This window comes from Schistocerca nitens, chromosome 7 (assembly GCF_023898315.1).
Source record: "Schistocerca nitens isolate TAMUIC-IGC-003100 chromosome 7, iqSchNite1.1, whole genome shotgun sequence".
NCBI lineage: Eukaryota > Metazoa > Arthropoda > Insecta > Orthoptera > Acrididae > Schistocerca > Schistocerca nitens.
This window is the reverse complement of record NC_064620.1, coordinates 58,161,266-58,184,005: the sequence shown is the minus strand read 5'-3', so window position 1 is coordinate 58,184,005 and position 22,740 is coordinate 58,161,266. Positions and strand designations below refer to the sequence as shown.

Here is a 22,740-nt window from a genome sequence, read left to right as displayed (position 1 = left end):
CGCTTTTTTTTTTACAGCTTAAACAGTCTCAAATCTAGTTCCTTTCAAAGCTGACTTGACTTTAGGGAAAAGAAAAAAGTCACAGGGGGCCAAATCAGGTGAGTAGGGTGGATGATCTAAGATGGGAATGTTGTGTTTTGCCAAAAACGTCTTCACTGACAACGCACTGTGAGCTGGGGCATTGTCTTGGTGAAGGATCCATGACTTTTTTCTCCACAAATATTTCCGTTTTCTCCGTACTCGCTCACGTAGGGTAGCCAGGACGCTAATGTAGTAATGCTGATTCACTGTTTGTCCCTCTGGTACCCAATCAATGTGCACAATCCCTTTGATGTCAAAAAAAAAAACAATCATCATTGCCTTGAATTTCGATTTTGACATTCGTGCTTTTTTTTGTCGTGGAGAACCAGGAGTTTTCCAATGCATCGATTGGCGTTTAGTTTCGGGATCGTAAGTAAAAAACCACGATTCATCGCAAGTAATAACATTTTGTAAGAAGGTGGGATCACTTTCAATGTTTTCCAGGATGTCAGAACAAATCATTCTTCGGCGTTCCTTCTGTTCAATTGTGAGACACTTTGGAACCATTTTTGAACACACTTTGTTCATGTTGAAACTTTCATGAAGAATCTGCCTAACACTTTCCTTGTCAACTCCTGTTAACTCAGACACTGCTCTGATTGTTAAACGGCGATCTTGTCGAACAAGTTTACCGATTTTTTCAATGTTTGCATCAGTTTTTGCTGACAATTGTCTGCCAGTGCGAGTGTCATCACTGGTGTCTTCGCAGCCATCTTTAAATCGTTTAAACCACTCAAACACTTGTGTTCGCGATAAACAATCATCGCCGTACACTTGTTGTAACATTACAAACGTTTCACTTGCAGATTTTCCTAGTTTGAAACAAAATTTGATGTTAACACGCTGTTCTTTCTGTACACTCAACATTTTCCGACGCACAGACAAAACGTCAACTACTTAAAACAGACGCCACGGGCAGACTGAGTGCAGGAGGCAGATGAAACTCGAGCAGTAGGCGGAGCGAGAGTCACGTGACAGGCCACGCGACTTTCGGCCTTATTGCATTCGTTTTATTGTTTCACCAGTACTAGTCCGGTTTTTTTCTAGCCACACCTCGTATGTCCTACCATGCTGTTCTTTCTTATTGTCAATGTTCTCCATACAGTCCTTTCCTTTCCGTTTCTGCGCAGAAGACCCTCAATCCTTATCTTATCAGTCCACATTATTTCCAACATTCGTCTGCAGCACCACAACTCAGATGCATCGATTCTCTTCTCTTCCTGTTATCACACGGTCCATATTTCACTACCGTACAATGCAGTGGTCCAAACGTACATTCTTAGAAATTACTTCCTCAGATTGATATTTGTGGAATGACCTTTTGCCAGTGCAGGTCTGATTTTGATGTATTCATTGCTCCGTCCACCATGGGATATTTTCCTGCCTAAGTAGCAGAATTCCTTAACGTAATCTACTTCGTGATCATCAATCCTTGCTGTTCTCGTTTCAGCCCTACTTCTCATTATTTTCGTCTTTCTTCGACTTACTCTCAACACATATTCGGAACTCGATAGACTGTTTCTTCCATTCATCATATCTTGTAATTCTTCTTCACTTTCACTGAGGATAGAAATGTCATCAGAGAATCTTATCATTGATATCCTTTCACCTACTCTTGAACCTTTCTTTTATTTCCACGGTAGCTTCTTCGATGTGTATCTTGAACAGTAGGGGTGAAACACTACACCCCCGTCTTACGCCTTTTATAGTCTGAGCACTTCGTTCTTGATCTTCCCCTCTTATTATCCCTTCGTGTCTTTTGTAAATTTGTATATTATTCTTCTTTCCCTATAGCTTACCCCTATTTTTCTCTGAATATCGAACATCTTCCTCCATTTTGCATTGTCGATCGCTTTTACCGAGTCAACAAATCCTATGAACGTGTCTTGATTTTTCTTTAATCTTGATTCCATTATCAGCCACAACGTAAGAAATGCCTCTCGGCTGCCTTTACTTTTTGTAGAACGAAACTGATCGTCAACTAACACATTCTCAGTTTTCTTTTCCATTCTTCTCTATATTATTCTTGTCAGAAAACTGAATGCATGAGCTGTTTAGCTGATTGTGTGATAATTCTCGCACTTGTTTCTTCTTGCTATCTTCAGAATTGTATGTATGATCTTTCTCCAAAAGTTTGAGGGTATATCTCCAATCTCATACATTCCACACATCAACGTGAATAATCGTTTTGTTACTATTGCCCGCAATGTTTTTAGAAATTTGTATGGGATGTTATCTATCCCTTCTGCCTTATCTGATCTTAAGTCTTACAAAGTTCACTTAAATTCTGACTGTAATACTGGATCCCCTATCTCTTCCCCATTGACTCATGCTTCTTTTGCAATCGCATCAGGCATATCTTTCCACACTCACAGAGGGTTTCAGTGTTCTCTTTCCACTTATCCGCTCTCGCCTCTGCATTTAACAGTATAATTCCCATTGCACTCTAAATTGTATCACCCTTGCTTTCAATCTCACCGAGGGTTGTTTTGACTTTTGCATATGCTGAGTTAGTCTTTCTTACAGTAATTATTTTCCGATTTCTTCACATTTTCTCATGTAGCCGTTTCGTCTTAGCTTCCCTGCACTTCCTATTTACTTCAACCCTATTTGTGTGTTCCTGATTTTCCCTGAACGGTTTTGTACTTCTTTCTTCCATCGAGCACAGAAGTATTTCTTCTGTTACCCATGGTTTCTTCGTAGTAACCTTCTTTGTACTTATGTTCTTTTTCTCAATTGGTGTGACCACCCTTTTTAGAGATGTCCGTTCGCCTTCAGCTAAACTGCCTACTGATCTGTTCCTCATGGAAGTGTCTGTAGCCTCAGAGAGCTTCAAGCGTGCTTCTTCATTCTTGGGTACTTCCGAATCCCAAATCTTTGCGTATTGATTCATCCTGAGTAGTTTCTTAAACTTCAGACTTTCTTAATCACTACTAAATTACGATTTGAGACTTTATCTGCTCCTGAGTACGTTTTACAATGCAGTACCTGATTTCGAAATATCTACATTGCCGGCTGATATTTATTGAAGAACTCAATTAGTCTTTTTCCTCTCTCATTACTGACACCAAGCTCATATTCTTTCTTCTGCTCATTCTGCCCCTACAACCGCATTTCAGTCTCCCATGGCTATTATATTTTCATCTTCGTTTAAGTACTGAAACACTCGTTCAATGTCCTCATATACTTTCTGTATCTTTTCATCTTCAGCTTGCGACGTCGGCATGGTATACCTGAACTATCTTTCTCGGTGGTGATATGCTGTCGATTCTGATAAGAACAGCCCTATCACTAAACCGCTCACATTAACACATTCTCGGCCCTGCCTTCCTATCCACAACGAATCTTACTCCCGTTACACCAATCTTTGCTGCTTTCGATATTACTCTATACTCATCTGCTGATTAGAAATCCTTGTCTCTTTCCATTCCTCACAAGTGACCCCCACTATATCTAGATTGAGCCTTTGAATTTCTCTTTTCAGGTTTTCTAGCTTCCGTACCACGTTAAAACTTCTGACATTCCACGCCCCGTCCCGTAAGCCGATATTCTTTCATTGGTTATTCAGTCTTTTTAACTAATGCAGCTATAAAATTATGTGATTACTTGAGACATAGTTCAGGAGATGTGACTTCATAAACATTGAGCTGCATGAAAACAAAACTGCAGAGCAAAATCCGCTGTAGAGACGGGAGAATTATGTGTACAAATATGTGTGAAGCATGTGGAATATATGTGAAGAATGTTGCATGGCCGGCCGGGGTGGCCGAGCAGTTCTAGGCGCTTCAGTCTGGAACCGCGCGACCTCTACGGTCGCAGGTTCGAATCCTGCCTCGCGCATGGATGTGTGTGATGTCCTTAGGTTAGTTAGCTTTAAGTAGTTCTAAGTTCTAGGAGACTGATGACCTCAGATGTTAAGTGCCATAGCGCTCAGAGCCATTTGAACCATATGTTGCATGTGCGTATGTGGGTAAAACCACAGGTAAGAAGGTCCTCCTAAACTTGTGGATCGATTTCAAGCAAATTCGGTACTCATACTCTTCTCTGGAAAGGAATACTGTGGGGGTAAGAATGAGCAACCTCCTGTTGGAGTAGGGGTGATAACGTGGAGAAGGATGGAGGGGAGGGGAGATGGACACAGATATTGTGGAGAAGGAGACGCACATAGAGCGGAGGAGGGGGAAAGGGCAGAAAAGGTAGGACGAGGAAATGGACAGAGAAATGGAAGACGAGGAAAATATCGCACGAAGAAATACCAGAAAGGTTTGATACTGTCCCACCAGCAGTCAGGCAATGATGTAGTTGCAGTATGATGAGGTCCCACCACACTTTGATGCTGATGTCAGAGAACGTTCAGACAATGAGCTCAACAACTGTGGTAAACGAAAATGCCGTATGGGTAGGGCCTCCCGTCGGGTAGACCGTTCGCTTGGTGCAAGTCTTTCGAGTTGACGCCACTTCGACAACTTGCGTGTCGATGGGGATGAAATGATGATTGTAAGGACAACACAACACCCGGTCCCTTATCGGAGAAAATCTCCGACCCAGACGGGAAGCGAATCCGGGCCGTTAGGTATGACATACCGACGCGCTGACCATTTAGCTACCAGGGGCGGACAACAACTGTGGTGAAATGGGAGGGATATGCTAAGTAGCTACTACGTTCTCCCAACCTCACTCTCATGGATTTATTTTCTTGAGGAGAACAAAGCGTTTGGTGTAGGAGACACTGATAGAAAGAGATGCTCGCCTGTTTAGCTGAAGCTGCATCCATTGTTCGTTTAGCATGCGGGTACCAGTTGCGCATTAATATAAAGAGACGACGTATTCAGAAACATCTCTGAAGCAATATTCATCACACAGGAGTCTTAACACCATCTCTGTATATCACAAATGCCCAATATTCATGGACCCATAGCGGGGAAATGGTGCACATGTGACATTCCTTTCTATCTTCCCTAAACACAAAATTATTCAGGATACTAACATACTTTGAAACAAGTGGTATCAGTACAGTTTCCGTTGGGAATGAGTCGAAGACTTAGTTAAAATACATGAATTCCAGGCAAAATTGGTAATTCATATTGAGATACTGTACACAGTTACTAAACCATACATTAAAAATCGTACGCAAGCGCCTGGCAGGTATCGAAGAGTGTGCTATTTTTGCAGCGGGAGACTATGTCAAGTTCACGTTCCCCGCGGCATCAGCGTTCACTGTGCTGTCGTGGGGTGCGATCGAGTTCGAACAGGGCTACCAGCAGGCGGGCGCCCTGGACGGAGTGCGCGACGCCATCAAGTGGGGCACCGACTGGCTGCTGAAGGCGCACCCCCAGCCCAACCAGCTCTACCTGCAGGTGGGCAACGGCACTGCCGACCACAACTACTGGGGCCGGCCCGAGGACATCGACTTCCCCAGGCCAGCCTACCTGCTCAACGAGTCCTTCCCAGGTGAGTTTCTCTTCAGGTCTTTAAGGTTGTAGTTCTCCATTCCAGCCTATGGCCACCTACCATCTCATACCAGCATAACAGGTGCGTCCATCACTGGCGATCTGCCATATGTACCAGAAAGGCCCTTGCTATTCTTTCCTTGTACGATCACATCAAATAGTGTACAGCAACGACTCTGGTATTGACAGAAATTGGAAAGCACCAGAAGACGACACACACGCACACACGCACACACACACACACACACACACACACACACACACACGTACTCCCGCGCACTCGCTCTCGCGCGCGCACAGCATATACACTACTGGTCATTAAAATTGCTACACCAGGAAGAAATGCAGATGATAAACGGGTATTCATTGGACAAATATATTGTACTAGAACTGACAAGGGATAACATTTTCACGCAATTTGGGTGCATAGATCCTGAGAAAACATTACCCAGAACATACACCTCTGGCCGTAATAACGGCCTTGATAGCCTGGGCATTGAGTCAAACAGAGTTTGGATGGTGTGTACAGGTACAACTGCCCATGCAGCTTCAACATGATACCACAGTTCATCAAGAGTAGTGACTGGCGTATTGTGACGAGCCAGTTGCTCGGCCACCATTGACCAGACGGTTCCAATTGGTGAGAGATCTGGAGAATGTGCTGGCCAGGGCAGAAGTCGAACGTTTTCTGTACCCAGAAAGGCCCGTACACTACCTGCAACATGCGGTCGTACATTATCCTGCTGAAATGTAGGGTTTCGCAGGGATCGAATGAAGGGTAGAGCCACGGGTCGTAACACATCTGAAATGTAACGTCCACTATCCAAAGTGCCATCAATGCGAACAAGAGGTGACCGAGACGTGTAACCAATGGCACCCCATACCAGCAAGCTAGGTGATACGCCAGTATGGCGATGACGAATACACGCTTCCAATGTGCGTTCACCGCGATGTCGCCAAACACGGATGCAACCATCATGATGCTGTAAACAGAACCTGGATACATCAGAAAAAATGACGTATTGCCATTCGTGCACCCAGGTTCGTCGTTGAGTACACCATCGCAGGCGGTCCTGTCTGTGATGCAGCGTCAAGGGTAGCCGCAGCCATGGTCTCCGAGCTGATAGTCCATGCTGCAGAAATCGTCGTCGAACTGTTCGTGCAGATGGTTCTGGTCTTGCAAACGTCCCCATCTGTTGACTCGGAAACGGTACGCATTTCTCCTCCTTATACGAGGCATCACAACAACGTTTCACCAGGCAACGCCGGTCAACTGCTGTTTGTGTATCAGACATCGGTTGGAAACTTTCCTCATGTCAGCACGTTCTAGGAGCCGCCACCGGTGCCAACCTTGTGAGAATGCTCTGAAAAGCTAATCATTTGCATATCACAGCATCTTATTCCTGTCGCTTAAATTTCGCGTCTGTAGCACGTCATCTTCGTGGTGTATCCATTTTAATGGCCAGTAGTGTATATGGGATATATAATGGCTATTTTTTTCAACCTCAGATTGGTAGCTGAATTAAAACCACAGTGTAAATCTGGGGAATCTTTGCGGAGATATGTTGCACACTGTCTGTACTCTCTATCTTGCCAATCTATTGCTTCACGCCGCATCGCCGCACTTCTCAGTTCGAGCGCACAGTGAACATGTAAGGATGCCTACAACTACAGTGTCTCCCAGCAGGTGTGAAATTCCTGTTGAGGGGTTTCGCCTGGTTTCATGCAGCCAGCACAGTGTAACTGTCACCTGTTTCCTCCTTCATGCCAATTATCGAACAGTGGGAAGTTTTTGACTACCCATCACACAGCAGAGAATTGGCTCTCATCATGTTTGGTTTTCCTCTCTTCACTCAGATATACCGCTGCCTATGAGGAGAATTTTGGCACGGACAGAAAACTGCATATCAGTGTAGGCAGTTGGCGGAAATCACAGGTCGCTGCCTTGTTTGGCGAGGGTATTGTAAAGTTCGTAGTATGCTACGAAAAATATCTAAGTCGGGAGCCGACTATGTGGAGAAGTAGTTGCAAAGTGTAGCAAAATTTTGCAAATAAAATATTTTTGAGTTTTGACTGTGGTTTCCATTTCGCGATCGATCAAAGGTTAAAAAATAGCATTTGTATATACATATGGGAACATCAATGTTGGGGGGACTGATGACCTTCGCTGTTTAGTCCCCCTTAAACATCCCAACAACCACCACCATCAATGTTGCAGCCACGTCACGTTCCTTAAGGGCACTTTTCTATTGTCCTGATATTTTATTTATTTACTTTTTTTTTACTTTGCCACAATTACAGAGGCTTGCCAGATGGGTAGAGCGAATGTAGTATGTCAATTTACTTGCTCACAACCCCTTTCTTTGGCTCATTTTCTCTATATGTGTTCATGTGTGAATCAATGTGTGAATGATGATGTGTTATACTTGTCTCCACATGTCAGTAGGTGTCAGGTAACAGCTCTGCATTGCCAGCGTAACTGGGTTGTTGTAGTGGGTAACACAGAGAGCTCGTTGAACAGAACCGAGAGCAGGGACAAAGCATCCCCTGGGGAATGCTGGTACTCTCATCCCCATGCTAACGAAAAGTTATCCCCACTCTTGACAACAAAGTGGCTGGTCTTGTCTCTTCGTTCTGAAAGTGGTGTTGGACGGTTCTTAGTCAACTAGTCGAAAGGATAAAGATAATGATTTAATTTAACTAGCTTCTAGTGGACAATTAATCCTTTTCTTTCACCTATGGTGACTGTTTAGTTACGTCACGAGCTCTTTTCATCTGCAAATTTAAGCCAAATACGTGCTTTCTTCTCCGTGTACGATACACGTGAAATGGGCTTGATTATTTCGGTTGTAGACCCTGCATAAGTGTTAGTTTTACTATAGAAGGTAGCATTTTTCCTTGCTTACGTGTTCCTATTCTTCTGAAATTCCATGTCAGTGATTATTGTATAGTAATTTTCGGTCATTGCCTGGTACCTGTAATGTATTAATCTTTGTTCGGCTCGCCACTTATCTTTATCACGTGTCCATAATGTCCATGGGATTGTAATATCTTACTGCATACAGAGTCACTCACACTGCTTTTTATTCAAGCGAATACTTGTGTGCTTTATAAATTCTCCTTTATTTCCTCATTTTTCCTCGCAGTATGTAGAATTTAACGAGTACTTCCAGGTGTATAATATCCATTAATTGCGATTTTACGTATCTTTTCAGACTTACTACAGATCTGGGGTTTGCTCTTTTCACGTGCTACACGATGTGTGGCTAGCTTAAAACCATACTTTTTAGGGGTTGACCACGATATACTGATTTGTACGACCATTTGCATGTATACTGAATTATGCGGAATTTTCTCAATTCGTAACTTATCTGTGTAAGTTGATTTCTTGTGCTCCACCCCCACTGTGTTTCTGAGCTTCTGGGCCCTAATATACGGAATCTAAGTCACTTATTTAGTTGGTAGGTGCTACATTCTGAGTGAACGTGTTTACCTATGCGTACGGGAGGCCCATTCTGATATCTGATTTTATGATGTTCATACCAATTTGGACACTTACTGTTGATCTGAGTACAAAAGTCAGTGGCACAACCCTGTTGGTATGACTTACTCTCTGAATTCAGAATTAGGATGAGCTCAAGGAGTAGATGGTATAGCTTTCCTGTGTGAAACAGTAAATAAATGATTTTGAGTGTTTTCTTGCCTCTCCCTGTTGTAATTTCCCCGTAATACTAAGAGGAAAATTGACTGTTTTCCTATTTACGATTGCCTTGGTCACTGTAGTACGATTCTTAACGAATCATTCACGAGAAGTTTAATGTTTTTGATGAATCCCAAGAACGTCTTGAGGTGAACTATATGTTGGCAAGTCACCCTTGTCGAGTAATAAATCTACAGTTCGTTTCCGTAATCTGTTTGTTCTGTGAAGTACACTAAAACTTCTCTGCCCTTATCCTCTTCCATTCCATGCCATGATTCGAAAGCCTTGCTGTACAAATTGCAAATTAAATCATTCGTATAATGAAAGAAAAGAAGGGATGATTCCATAAACTTATTTACGTTTTCCCTTGCCCTTTAATTTTAATATGAGAAGTAGTAATAAAATGATGTAAGTGTCTGTACAGATCTTATGAATTAATAGTACTGACTAAGGGTTAATAACGTTAATACTGGCAGTATGTATACCACTGATGCTTTCAATAATACTGATAATAATAATGACAATAGTAATAATAAAGATAGTGGCTGATAAAAAATGAATTTGTAGGTCTACAAAAAGCTATCTTCTGATACAGCGAGTTCTGGGGAAGGGAAATCTTAGGAAATGAGGAAGATCTGGTTGGAAAGAAAGATGTAAAGGGGCAACGAGTTCGTATTGTGACAACAGTAGTCACTATTGTTCCTTCAGTACATATGTCATAAAATTTCTTTCGAAACTGGATATGTTATTCAGTCCTCTAAAACAATGTGGGAGGTTATTCCGAAGTCGAGTTACTGCTACTGAAAAGGGCTTAGAGAAAGTGGCTGAGTGATGAAATGGCACAGAAAGGATTTTGATCTGATGGGACAGGGTGTTCACGACATGTAAGTCAGGCAAGAGCGGTAAGGTCAGTAGAGATGTGAGGAACAGTGTACGTTCGTAAGACAGTAGAGAAGACAGAGGGCTTGGAAAGCTCTGCGCTTCACTGCATTTAGCCAGGATTGCTGTGCACATGATTGTGAAATATGATGAAAGAGTCGAACTTAAGAGATATATCGAACACCGGCGTTCATAACCAGTTCCAGGCGCCTCGAGCATTCTTGTGAAAGTCCTTGCAGGGTAATATCACTCTAATCAATAACTGGAATTGCAAGGGTTCCTACAAGTTTTTTTTTACAGGTTAAGAGGGAAACGTTTTTTATATTTTTATAGTGCAAGAAGAGCTGCGGTGATTTCCTGCACATTGTTGTTACGAGCTCAGTTTAATTTACATTTTCATATATTATTAGTTCTAGAGGCTTTGGTGAGGGGGAGAAGTTAATATTTGTCCTATTTAGGGTTAAAAATGTTAGGTATTCCCAACCATTTAGGGCCAATGAGCATAGAATAATGAACCAGTACCGCTTGGGTTTTGGATGGGTTGAACTTTATATTCTGCGCCCATTATAACAGTGCTGAAATTCTCGATCTCGATCTCTGTTTTCAGGTTTTTTGGTTTTTCACACAGATACAACTGCAGCTCATCAGCATATATGTGATGTTTGCAGTAGGACAAAACTGATGACACTTTTTTCAAACAAAGTACGGGAATTCAACCAGGTTATATCTACAGCGACGTACAAAAAGAAGGGTATAGGGTCTAATAGCGAGCCATGTGAGCGCCTGATACTGCCTGCCTCCAGTGTGACTCTATGGAGCCGGATACGACGCACTGTTGGCGAGTCGACAGGTGTGAGGGGAGCCACTGTATTGCACTTCGCGAGAAATTTAAGCTGCTACGGTTGACAAGTAAAATATCGAAGTCGACTGTGTGAAAAGCTAAAAAGCTTTATTGGTCAAGATTCAGGCAAAATACGACTATGATCCATCCCACGTATGACTTTTGCCAATAACAGTATCAGATATAAAACTTCCTGGCAGATTAAAACTGTGTGCCCGACCGAGACTCGAACTCGGGACCTTTGCCTTTCGCGGGCAAGTGCTCTACCAACTTTTTTTTTTTTTTTTTTTTTTTTTGGGTCTCCTTCCTCCCCTTCAACCCGTCCTTGCGCTCGCCAATTTCTGCCTTCTCGGCCTGGCTTCTATGCCATTAAAAGAACGTTGAACACAAAGGACGCTTCTTCTGCATCAAGAAAGGAAAACGTGTTGTCACTGCAGTGGAAAGTTCAAGGTGCGTTGCTTCTGCAGCAAGGGAAACGTTTCATTCCTTGTTGATGACTCTTTGCTGCAAAACTTTTATTTTCATCGTGTTTTGTTGGTTTTCTGTTTTTTTATCTTTTTTAACTTTTTTTAAATATACAACAAGTTTTCTTTTTAAATTGTTTGTTTCCACTATTCTTTGCGTGAGACATCTCGGCTCGTTGACGGCACTCAACGCTCGTCTTCTCGAGGGTTGCCTATTATGGTATACCCCAAGCATATAGCTTGGTCTCATTTCTTTCTCCCCGTTTGTATGTGATCTCCTATGTCGGCAGTTAAAAAAAAAAAAACAACACTGCCATCAACGTTATTAACAGTCGGACGCAGTGCATTCATCTTACATCTACTTCGTCGTTCCTTGTTCGTTTTTGTTCATCGTCGTTGTCGTTCATAGTGTCGTTATTCTCAATGCTGGTATATAGTTCGTGAACTTTTGTCTGTATTTGTCATCCTTCATCAGCAGTTGCGCTTGTGTGGCTAGATATACTCTGTAGCCCTGGTAAGATGGCGCATCTTCGGCTTGAATTAGGTAATGCAGAGTATGTCCTGTGAGCCATGTCCATATATTTTTCTTCGTGATGGGGTAGTAAGTGCCATCAGGTTGCAACACCGATGTGATAGAGATTGTCTGTCTAGCTGTCCTGCAGATAGAGGCAAGGTTCATTCTGCACCATTCCCAGACCAATTTATTTTCTCCGCAGACACATCTGTGTAGCAAGTTGTCTATGAGGGCACACTCTCCACATCTGTCAGTTGCCGACAATCGTATTCTGTGTAATTTTTCTTTCGTAGGTATGGTCTCATTAACTACTTTATACCACGTTGATCTGATATTTGTTCCGAGCACTTTGTTGTGGATGTTCTTCCAGATTTGAGCCCAATCACGTAGGGGATATTTCGTTTCCATGCGGTTTACTCTTCCACCAGTATTCATTATCCGGTATAGTTGGGCGGTTGTAACGTCCTGTATTGGTGCGCTCAGTTTCGCTCGGAGGTAACTAACTTCGAGGAGAAACATCCTGATGTGGTTGGCATTGTAGTGGGTTTCCCCCAGGTTTATCGGTATTGCCATATTAGTATGTGTATACATCCGTAGGGCCACATGGAGCGCGCTGTCTGGGTAGTCTTGAAACAGCTGAATAGTTCTCCGTATAAGAAGAGCCTTGCATTTAAGTTCAACATCTATTAGCCCTAGGCCCCCTTTCTCTGGTGGGAGAGTAATAACATTTATTCCCACTTTGAATATTTCACCCCTCCAAATATACCAACCAATTGCCGTCATTATTTGATTGGAAATGCTGTTGACCACAGGGATTGTCTGCCCTACATACCATATTTTCGAAAGTATCATTTTATTGATAAACTGCACTCTTTGTATGAGGTCCTGTTCTCTGCCTTTATTTTGCTGGAGACAACCTCTCGTCATAGCCAGAAGCTCTTGCCAGTTGTCCGTAGTAGTTTTCAGAGGGCAGCGGCTCATTCGTATTCCCAACAGCTTGATACTCTCGTGTACTATATATGGGCAGTTATCATCGATTCTAAACCCACTACCGATCGGCATTAGTTTAGTCTTGCGATAGTTGAGCTTTGAGCATGAGGCTCTTTCATACTTCCGTACACTAATAGTTACTTCTTGTAGGTCTCGCTCCGAACGTACGATGACACTTATGTCATCCGCGTATGCCACACATTTTACAGTCGTCGAATACAGGGTTAAGCCCTGAAGCGTACGGTTCAGCAAACGAACAAGTGGCTCAATGGCAATGACAAAAAGAGGCATTGACATGGGGCAGCCTTGTCGTACAGATCGCTCAATAGTTATCTGCCGGGAGAGTTGGCCATTGATGACGGTCCTAGAGCAAGCAGAGGTGTACATATTTTTGACCATCGTAATAAAACCGTCACCAAAACCTAAATGGTTCATAATTTGAAAAAGGTAGCTGTGCGAGATCCTGTCAAAGGCTTTGCATTGATCTAGAGCTAAAATTGCAGCCTTCGGTTGGGTAATAGCACTAAAGGAGATGATCTCCCTATAATCTGCCAGACTTCTAAAGATCGTTCGACCAGGGACGGCTGCTGTCTGGCTATCATGTATGATTTTATGTAAAACATGTTTAATTCTCGCCGCTAGAACGCGGGCCACAATTTTGTAATCGGAGTTGAGGAGGGAAATACGACGAAATTTATTGACATCATCTGGTGGGTATTCTTTGGGGACGAGTACAATTAGACTATCACTGAATCCTGCTGGTAGTTGCCGACCTGCTTTAATTTCATTACATATGTTCAGAAAGCAATGTTCGAGTAAATACCAGAATTGTTTGTAGAATTCAATGGGTAGGCCATCGGCCCCGGGCGATTTATTACCCTGAGCCTTCCTCAAAGCCTCCCGAAGTTCTTCCTCAGTGACATCACACAGTAATAGTTGTCTGTCCGTCTCGTCGAGGGTCGCTGTAAGGTAGTTTTTCATGGTCGTAATTGCCTCGTCATTCGTGGGCTCTGACATGTACAGCCGTCGGTAATAGTCGGTTATATATTCCTTTATCTCATTCTGGGTTGTGGTGACACTGCCATCTTCTGTTTTTAATCTGTGAATCAATTTCTGTCTAGCGCGGCGTTTCTCTTTCGCAAGATGGAAGGAGGATGGGCTTTCGTCATTAGCGCTGTTACCATCGCGAGAACGTATTTTAATTCCTTCCAGTTGTCTTCGTTTCAATAGTGTTAGCTTCGCCTTAATCCTTTTGATCCGTACAAAGTTCTTCTGTGTGACATGAGGAGCAGAAGACAGCTCACGGAGACATCGAAAATAAAATTCGAAAAGCTCTTTCTGCTGCCGGCTCCTTTCACAGCTGTAACCTTTCAAGCAATTAATAAGCTTGGGCTTTGCGCAGCGGCACCACCACAGCGTAACCGACGGGAAAGTTTGTTGTCGGCGTGAGCAGAGACCCCATACTTCCTGCACCCGTTCTCTTAAACCTTGATCATTGAGTATTGAAACATTCAGCTTCCAACCTGCTCTGCCACGGTACGTTCCCTGCCGTACCATTCGGATTGTACAGTGATATGCCTCGTGGTCGGAGAAGTACAACGGCCACGTCTCCGTTGCAGAGATCTTGTCCCGCAGACGTTTTCCTACATAAATTCTGTCTAGTCGGCTGGCAGTTTGAGCGGTAAAATACGTAAAACACTGTCGGTCCCCGTTCAGGATTTCCCAGGTGTCTTCTAGGTCCATCAGTCGAACAGTTTCGGCAAGTGTCGCACAACCGTTAAAGTTCGGCCATTGGTCTTTAGGCTTTAAAACACAATTAAAATCCCCGCCGACGATCACGTCCTCCTCATTCCTCCGTAAAAGATACAATAAGTCAGTAGCGTAAAAATGTGCTCTGGCAGCTCTCTTTTGATTCCCCGAGGGAGCATAGATATTTATCAATCGATCTCCATTAATAAGGCACGAGATTCCTCTGCCAGACTCTAGTCTTTCCACGTCCGAGACAATAATACCCTCTTTTAATAACAGAGCTGTGCCTGAGGAGCTATCTGGGATGGTATTTGTTAGTACGTCATACCCAGAAAAGTCAGGTAGGAAATGGTGAGCCACCTCTTGCAGCATCGCGATGTCTGCATCACAGCTATACAAATAATCGCGGAGACTGTGTATCTTCAGCTCTGAAGTTATTTTGTTTATGTTTACAGTGACTATCTTGTAGTCCTGAAAAGTAGGCATGAAGTTCTCTATGTTAAAAGTCGCTGACCAGTCAGCAAAAGCATGATGTCGGTGAGGAAATTAATACGTATCCGAATCATCATCTTTTCTCAGGTTCGTTGAAAGCTGTCGTGTCACAAGTAATTCTGCTCTCCCGGCTGGCATAGCCTCCTTTGGTGGTTCAGACGTAATCAGTCCTCGATCCACCGACATGTCCTCGATATCATCAGCCCAGCTGCCTGCATTTGACATGTCCATCTTCTGATCTGAGCCCTTTCCCGTTGGACGCTGTTCTTTTCGCCCCTCTCTCAGGAGCTGCTGAGAGACCCGATCCTCGTCTGCTGCAGCTTGATTTCCAACCCCAGAGTTCGGCGTGGCCACTTTTATCGCCTGGTCGTGGCCACTCGATTGCTTCGCATCTGTCCTGCCAAGAGTTGCGTCCGTTAATTCGCGGGCAATTTGCGCACCTTTCTCACGCAGCAGTGGAGCTGTTTTCTCAGCATCCTTGTGAGCGATCCGTCGCTGTTTGTGTTTTTTAGGAGAAATGTCAGCCCTTTCATTTGCCACAGTCACTGAGGAAGAGCTGCAGATTGGTAATCCGGTGTTGTCGTCGCTTCCCATTGATTTAGAATCCGCTCCTTTGTCGGTGCGCGGATCATTCTCAACATCTTGGGTTTTCTCGCCAACCTGGGCGCTAACCAAACACGTAGCCTCCGGATCGGTCAGTTTCATCGTCACGTCGGGGGTGGTGTCAGCGTTGCCCTCTGGGGTGGCAGTCTCCATTGGTGTCTGGTCAGCTTCGGTGGTGTTGACAGTTGTGTCCATGTGAGTGACCTCCGTCGCTGCCATCATCGAACGGACTGCCGCCACATAAGTTAGAGGCATTGATGACATCTTGTTACTAGGAACACTTTCGCCTGGTGGCAACTGTGTCACTCGTCTCTGTACGCATTGTGCGCGAACATGATCAGTTGCACCACACCCAGAGCAAGTGCGAGGCTGTCCATTGTATATAACAATTGCCCTGTATCCACAGATCGTAATATATGATGGAATGTGTTTCTCCAGTTCTATTTTCACCTGTCGAACACCGTACAAGACAGGAACTTTGAAGGACATCCACCTTTCCGCAATATTGCTGATAATCGTGCCATAATTTTTCAAAACTGCATTTATTTCGTCGGCAGGAACTTCAAAAGGTAGTTCGAAAATTCTAACTGTGCGGACACTAAATCCTGCACGAGATACATGCACTTCGCCAATATTACCATCGCTGTGAGTAAATTTAAGGCTATCACCGCATGACTGAACTATTTGATCGCATATTTCAGCAGTTTTAAACTTTATGTGCGCAGTACTGCTAACGATCGAAAGATGTACACCAATTATTTCGTCAAAAGATCGTTTCAAAACATTCGCAATCCATGCTTCGAGTTCGTAAGCTTCAGGTCGTGCATATTTCGGATCGAAACTTAATTTCAAAGTATCTTTTCGTGCTAGTTCATTCATAGTCAATTCGTGGCATTTTCCACACAATAACCATTAACTGTGTACGCTACAATAGCGTCAACTCACCGTAAACAGCGCTCAGCCGGCAGCAGCAGAGACGTAAACACCAGCGCGCGTCCGCTCGCCACGGCCGCCGAGGGCCGACGACCAAACTGAGCTACCGAAGCACGACTCACGCTCGGTACTCACAGCTTCACTTCTGCCAGTACCTCGTCTCCTACCTTCCAAACTTTACAGAAGCTCTCCTGCGAAACTTGCAGAACTAGCACTCCTGAAAGAAAGGATATTGCGGAGACATGGCTTAGCCACAGCATGGGGGATGTTTCCAGAATGAGATTTTCACTCTGCAGCGGAGTGTGCGCTGATATGAAACTTCCTGGCAGATTAAAACTGTGTGCCCGACCGAGACTCGAACTCGGGACCTTTGCCTTTCGCTGGCAAGTGCTCTACCAACTGAGCTACCGAAGCACGACTCACGCCCGGTACTCACAGCTTCACTTCTGCCAGTACCTCGTCTCCTACCTTCCAAACTTTACAGAAGCTCTCCTGCGAAACTTGCAGAACTAGCACTCCTGAAAGAAAGGATATTGCGGAGACATGGCTTAGCCACAGCATGGGGGATGTTTCCAGAATGAGATTTTCACTCTGCAGCGGAGTGTGCGCTGATATGAAACTTCCTGGCAGATTAAAACTGTGTGCCCGACCGAGACTCGAACTCGGGACCTTTGCCTTTCGCTGGCAAGTGCTCTACCAACTGAGCTACCGAAGCACGACTCACGCCCGGTACTCACAGCTTCACTTCTGCCAGTACCTCGTCTCCTACCTTCCAAACTTTACAGAAGCTCTCCTGCGAAACTTGCAGAACTAGCACTCCTGAAAGAAAGGATATTGCGGAGACATGGCTTAGCCACAGCATGGGGGATGTTTCCAGAATGAGATTTTCACTCTGCAGCGGAGTGTGCGCTGATATGAAACTTCCTGGCAGATTAAAACTGTGTGCCCGACCGAGACTCGAACTCGGGACCTTTGCCTTTCGCTGGCAAGTGCTCTACCAACTGAGCTACCGAAGCACGACTCACGCTCGGTACTCACAGCTTCACTTCTGCCAGTACCTCGTCTCCTACCTTCCAAACTTTACAGAAGCTCTCCTGCGAAACTTGCAGAACTAGCACTCCTGAAAGAAAGGATATTGCGGAGACATGGCTTAGCCACAGCATGGGGGATGTTTCCAGAATGAGATTTTCACTCTGCAGCGGAGTGTGCGCTGATATGAAACTTCCTGGCAGATTAAAACTGTGTGCCCGACCGAGACTCGAACTCGGGACCTTTGCCTTTCGCTGGCAAGTGCTCTACCAACTGAGCTACCGAAGCACGACTCACGCCCGGTACTCACAGCTTCACTTCTGCCAGTACCTCGTCTCCTACCTTCCAAACTTTACAGAAGCTCTCCTGCGAAACTTGCAGAACTAGCACTCCTGAAAGAAAGGATATTGCGGAGACATGGCTTAGCCACAGCATGGGGGATGTTTCCAGAATGAGATTTTCACTCTGCAGCGGAGTGTGCGCTGATATGAAACTTCCTGGCAGATTAAAACTGTGTGCCCGACCGAGACTCGAACTCGGGACCTTTGCCTTTCGCTGGCAAGTGCTCTACCAACTGAGCTACCGAAGCACGACTCACGCCCGGTACTCACAGCTTCACTTCTGCCAGTACCTCGTCTCCTACCTTCCAAACTTTACAGAAGCTCTCCTGCGAAACTTGCAGAACTAGCACTCCTGAAAGAAAGGATATTGCGGAGACATGGCTTAGCCACAGCATGGGGGATGTTTCCAGAATGAGATTTTCACTCTGCAGCGGAGTGTGCGCTGATATGAAACTTCCTGGCAGATTAAAACTGTGTGCCCGACCGAGACTCGAACTCGGGACCTCTGCTTTTCGCGGGCAAGTGCTCTACCATCTGAGCTACCGAAGCACGACTCACGCTCGGTACTCACAGCTTCACTTCTGCCAGTACCTCGTCTCCTACCTTCCAAACTTTACAGAAGCTCTCCTGCGAAACTTGCAGAACTAGCACTCCTGAAAGAAAGGATATTGCGGAGACATGGCTTAGCCACAGCATGGGGGATGTTTCCAGAATGAGATTTTCACTCTGCAGCGGAGTGTGCGCTGATATGAAACTTCCTGGCAGATTAAAACTGTGTGCCCGACCGAGACTCGAACTCGGGACCTTTGCCTTTCGCTGGCAAGTGCTCTACCAACTGAGCTACCGAAGCACGACTCACGCCCGGTACTCACAGCTTCACTTCTGCCAGTACCTCGTCTCCTACCTTCCAAACTTTACAGAAGCTCTCCTGCGAAACTTGCAGAACTAGCACTCCTGAAAGAAAGGATATTGCGGAGACATGGCTTAGCCACAGCATGGGGGATGTTTCCAGAATGAGATTTTCACTCTGCAGCGGAGTGTGCGCTGATATGAAACTTCCTGGCAGATTAAAACTGTGTGCCCGACCGAGACTCGAACTCGGGACCTTTGCCTTTCGCTGGCAAGTGCTCTACCAACTGAGCTACCGAAGCACGACTCACGCCCGGTACTCACAGCTTCACTTCTGCCAGTACCTCGTCTCCTACCTTCCAAACTTTACAGAAGCTCTCCTGCGAAACTTGCAGAACTAGCACTCCTGAAAGAAAGGATATTGCGGAGACATGGCTTAGCCACAGCATGGGGGATGTTTCCAGAATGAGATTTTCACTCTGCAGCGGAGTGTGCGCTGATATGAAACTTCCTGGCAGATTAAAACTGTGTGCCCGACCGAGACTCGAACTCGGGACCTCTGCTTTTCGCGGGCAAGTGCTCTACCATCTGAGCTACCGAAGCACGACTCACGCTCGGTACTCACAGCTTCACTTCTGCCAGTACCTCGTCTCCTACCTTCCAAACTTTACAGAAGCTCTCCTGCGAAACTTGCAGAACTAGCACTCCTGAAAGAAAGGATATTGCGGAGACATGGCTTAGCCACAGCATGGGGGATGTTTCCAGAATGAGATTTTCACTCTGCAGCGGAGTGTGCGCTGATATGAAACTTCCTGGCAGATTAAAACTGTGTGCCCGACCGAGACTCGAACTCGGGACCTTTGCCTTTCGCTGGCAAGTGCTCTACCAACTGAGCTACCGAAGCACGACTCACGCCCGGTACTCACAGCTTCACTTCTGCCAGTACCTCGTCTCCTACCTTCCAAACTTTACAGAAGCTCTCCTGCGAAACTTGCAGAACTAGCACTCCTGAAAGAAAGGATATTGCGGAGACATGGCTTAGCCACAGCATGGGGGATGTTTCCAGAATGAGATTTTCACTCTGCAGCGGAGTGTGCGCTGATATGAAACTTCCTGGCAGATTAAAACTGTGTGCCCGACCGAGACTCGAACTCGGGACCTCTGCTTTTCGCGGGCAAGTGCTCTACCATCTGAGCTACCGAAGCACGACTCACGCTCGGTACTCACAGCTTCACTTCTGCCAGTACCTCGTCTCCTACCTTCCAAACTTTACAGAAGCTCTCCTGCGAAACTTGCAGAACTAGCACTCCTGAAAGAAAGGATATTGCGGAGACATGGCTTAGCCACAGCATGGGGGATGTTTCCAGAATGAGATTTTCACTCTGCAGCGGAGTGTGCGCTGATATGAAACTTCCTGGCAGATTAAAACTGTGTGCCCGACCGAGACTCGAACTCGGGACCTCTGCTTTTCGCGGGCAAGTGCTCTACCATCTGAGCTACCGAAGCACGACTCACGCTCGGTACTCACAGCTTTACTTCTGCCAGTACCTCGTCTCCTACCTTCCAAACTTTACAGAAGCTCTCCTGCGAAACTTGCAGAACTAGCACTCCTGAAAGAAAGGATATTGCGGAGACATGGCTTAGCCACAGCATGGGGGATGTTTCCAGAATGAGATTTTCACTCTGCAGCGGAGTGTGCGCTGATATGAAACTTCCTGGCAGATTAAAACTGTGTGCCCGACCGAGACTCGAACTCGGGACCTTTGCCTTTCGCTGGCAAGTGCTCTACCAACTGAGCTACCGAAGCACGACTCACGCCCGGTACTCACAGCTTCACTTCTGCCAGTACCTCGTCTCCTACCTTCCAAACTTTACAGAAGCTCTCCTGCGAAACTTGCAGAACTAGCACTCCTGAAAGAAAGGATATTGCGGAGACATGGCTTAGCCACAGCATGGGGGATGTTTCCAGAATGAGATTTTCACTCTGCAGCGGAGTGTGCGCTGATATGAAACTTCCTGGCAGATTAAAACTGTGTGCCCGACCGAGACCCGAACTCGGGACCTCTGCTTTTCGCGGGCAAGTGCTCTACCATCTGAGCTACCGAAGCACGACTCACGCTCGGTACTCACAGCTTCACTTCTGCCAGTACCTCGTCTCCTACCTTCCAAACTTTACAGAAGCTCTCCTGCGAAACTTGCAGAACTAGCACTCCTGAAAGAAAGGATATTGCGGAGACATGGCTTAGCCACAGCATGGGGGATGTTTCCAGAATGAGATTTTCACTCTGCAGCGGAGTGTGCGCTGATATGAAACTTCCTGGCAGATTAAAACTGTGTGCCCGACCGAGACTCGAACTCGGGACCTCTGCTTTTCGCGGGCAAGTGCTCTACCATCTGAGCTACCGAAGCACGACTCACGCTCGGTACTCACAGCTTTACTTCTGCCAGTACCTCGTCTCCTACCTTCCAAACTTTACAGAAGCTCTCCTGCGAAACTTGCAGAACTAGCACTCCTGAAAGAAAGGATATTGCGGAGACATGGCTTAGCCACAGCATGGGGGATGTTTCCAGAATGAGATTTTCACTCTGCAGCGGAGTGTGCGCTGATATGAAACTTCCTGGCAGATTAAAACTGTGTGCCCGACCGAGACTCGAACTCGGGACCTTTGCCTTTCGCTGGCAAGTGCTCTACCAACTGAGCTACCGAAGCACGACTCACGCCCGGTACTCACAGCTTCACTTCTGCCAGTACCTCGTCTCCTACCTTCCAAACTTTACAGAAGCTCTCCTGCGAAACTTGCAGAACTAGCACTCCTGAAAGAAAGGATATTGCGGAGACATGGCTTAGCCACAGCATGGGGGATGTTTCCAGAATGAGATTTTCACTCTGCAGCGGAGTGTGCGCTGATATGAAACTTCCTGGCAGATTAAAACTGTGTGCCCGACCGAGACTCGAACTCGGGACCTTTGCCTTTCGCTGGCAAGTGCTCTACCAACTGAGCTACCGAAGCACGACTCACGCCCGGTACTCACAGCTTCACTTCTGCCAGTACCTCGTCTCCTACCTTCCAAACTTTACAGAAGCTCTCCTGCGAAACTTGCAGAACTAGCACTCCTGAAAGAAAGGATATTGCGGAGACATGGCTTAGCCACAGCATGGGGGATGTTTCCAGAATGAGATTTTCACTCTGCAGCGGAGTGTGCGCTGATATGAAACTTCCTGGCAGATTAAAACTGTGTGCCCGACCGAGACTCGAACTCGGGACCTCTGCTTTTCGCGGGCAAGTGCTCTACCATCTGAGCTACCGAAGCACGACTCACGCTCGGTACTCACAGCTTTACTTCTGCCAGTACCTCGTCTCCTACCTTCCAAACTTTACAGAAGCTCTCCTGCGAAACTTGCAGAACTAGCACTCCTGAAAGAAAGGATATTGCGGAGACATGGCTTAGCCACAGCATGGGGGATGTTTCCAGAATGAGATTTTCACTCTGCAGCGGAGTGTGCGCTGATATGAAACTTCCTGGCAGATTAAAACTGTGTGCCCGACCGAGACTCGAACTCGGGACCTTTGCCTTTCGCTGGCAAGTGCTCTACCAACTGAGCTACCGAAGCACGACTCACGCCCGGTACTCACAGCTTCACTTCTGCCAGTACCTCGTCTCCTACCTTCCAAACTTTACAGAAGCTCTCCTGCGAAACTTGCAGAACTAGCACTCCTGAAAGAAAGGATATTGCGGAGACATGGCTTAGCCACAGCATGGGGGATGTTTCCAGAATGAGATTTTCACTCTGCAGCGGAGTGTGCGCTGATATGAAACTTCCTG

At 45.6% G+C, this 22,740-nt stretch overlaps 1 pseudogene; it reads left to right on the top strand.

The window, feature by feature from the left end:
- LOC126195359 (endoglucanase A-like) overlaps nucleotides 1–22,740 on the top strand; it is a 67,720-nt pseudogene that overhangs the window by 3,009 nt on the left and 41,971 nt on the right.